General features: G+C 32.0%; 1 protein-coding gene across 1 annotated transcript in view; it reads left to right on the forward strand.

Moving 5' to 3' along the window:
- Positions 1-1,069, forward strand: part of IL31RA (interleukin 31 receptor A) — a 28,721-nt gene that overhangs the window by 20,713 nt on the left and 6,939 nt on the right. The window lies entirely within an intron of this gene.

Raw genomic sequence — 1,069 nt, forward strand, 5'->3', positions numbered from 1 at the left:
AAAAAAAATTTTTTTTGCAGGTTTATGCCAAATTCAGAAACTATTATTTGCTGTATACTTGTATACTTGTAGTTTTCGACTCTTGCATAAGTACTAGTCTTTCTTCATTTTAAGTGTGTCTATGATGACATATTTGAAGCCAGTTAAAATAAATCATAACAAAAGTAGAGGAGATAAAGTGCAGATGGAATACATTAATGAGGCATAGATCCTGTGCAAATTCATGGATTTAAAGTTCATGAGATTTCAGTGAGTTTGTAAGTTCCATGCACGTCCTTGGAAGGATGCCTTCTGGAACAGTGTGGTGGAAATTTTCTATTAGAACTATTTTTATAATAAAAGCAAAATAGTAAATGATAGTCACAGAGCTAAAATAAGCTGCCAAGAAAATTTTTCTTTGGACATATTTTTTTAGATTAATTTCTTCAAATGTGCTTAATGTTCTGTGGTTGATACAGCTTTCCTGCTATGTAGGCTGCCAGCATAACTTTTTGATTATATTCTTGATTTCATGTATCATGAGTAGTATCCATGCAAGTTTTCAATATAATTCTGTTTGAGACTTATAGCAATAATTTCTGTAAAATCTTTTATGAGAAGTGTTTACGTGACCTAATTTTCTTCTTCCTGCTTGATTTATTAAGAGTACTGTTGTATCACTCAATATTTTAGAAATGATTCTTTTCCTTCTTTGCTTCAGACATAGCAAAGAAGACATTAGCAGATACCTAACATAATATTTTTTTAAACAACCTCAAATTAATAAATCTTGGCATGTCTTCAATTGCTTCTGGATAACCAGTTCAGAGCCAAGGCAAAAGTATTTTAGACAGTCTTTAAACTAGAAAGAAGCTGTGACAATTTCTGTCAGATTGAGCCTTGTATGTACAATTATTCTTGCCATGTTAATTTCTGAATGAGTTATGCCATATTAGTTACTGAATGTTTTGTGTGGGGTCATTCTCCCACACACAGCCGTAACCAAATAACGTGTAAGGCATTGAAAAGCTTCTCATGTGAAACAGACCATGTCTATTCTAGGGATTCAGATTAGCTTCTTAAAAAAAAA

This window comes from Meleagris gallopavo, chromosome Z (assembly GCF_000146605.3).
Source record: "Meleagris gallopavo isolate NT-WF06-2002-E0010 breed Aviagen turkey brand Nicholas breeding stock chromosome Z, Turkey_5.1, whole genome shotgun sequence".
Lineage (NCBI taxonomy): Eukaryota > Metazoa > Chordata > Aves > Galliformes > Phasianidae > Meleagris > Meleagris gallopavo.